The sequence below is a fragment of the Cucurbita pepo genome, unplaced genomic scaffold (genome assembly GCF_002806865.2).
Source record: "Cucurbita pepo subsp. pepo cultivar mu-cu-16 unplaced genomic scaffold, ASM280686v2 Cp4.1_scaffold007672, whole genome shotgun sequence".
NCBI classification, from domain to species: Eukaryota; Viridiplantae; Streptophyta; class Magnoliopsida; order Cucurbitales; family Cucurbitaceae; genus Cucurbita; species Cucurbita pepo.
In genome coordinates, this window is record NW_019653598.1 from 1 (window position 1) to 514 (window position 514).

The following is a 514-nucleotide window of genomic DNA, read 5'->3' on the forward strand; positions in this document are numbered from 1 at the left end:
GTCTGGTGGCAGCTACCCAGATCATTTGTTTCAGTCAAACTGGCTAATGTCTGCTCTTCCAATTTTATGGGATGTCTCTGTAGGGACAACTAATGTCTTCTCTTAAAAACTTCTAATTTTTCAGGCCGATCAATCAGGGACCATAGTCGAGGTTATTGCAGAGGACGGGAAGCCTGTTAGTGTCGACACGGTAAGTAGTTCTAACCATTAAAGTTATTGTAATGGATGGCTAAACTGTTTCCTTATGGTCTTGTATTTTGTTGTGGTTTCTTTGCAGCCTTTGTTTCGCATTCAACCTTAGATGAATCCTGTTTCGTTTAACATGAGTCGAGTTAAGCTGAGTTCAGGAGGCAAATTGAGTTTCCAAGCAAGTTCAGGTTGTGGATTAGTTATGGTAATGTCTTCTTTTCTCTTTAATTGAGTGTAATCAGAGAGAGATTGTGTTCATAAATGACAATTCCTTTTCCAGTTTAACTTTGGTTGTGAAATCAGATATATATATATATATATATAT

At 37.4% G+C, this 514-nt stretch overlaps 1 long non-coding RNA gene across 1 annotated transcript; it reads left to right on the forward strand.

The window, feature by feature from the left end:
• Positions 1–80: 80 nt before the first annotated feature.
• Positions 81–484, forward strand: LOC111787246. The gene is made up of 2 exons (XR_002813928.1): positions 81–190; positions 278–484. It is a non-coding gene; the product is annotated as an uncharacterized LOC111787246 (long non-coding RNA).
• Positions 485–514: the final 30 nt, after the last annotated feature.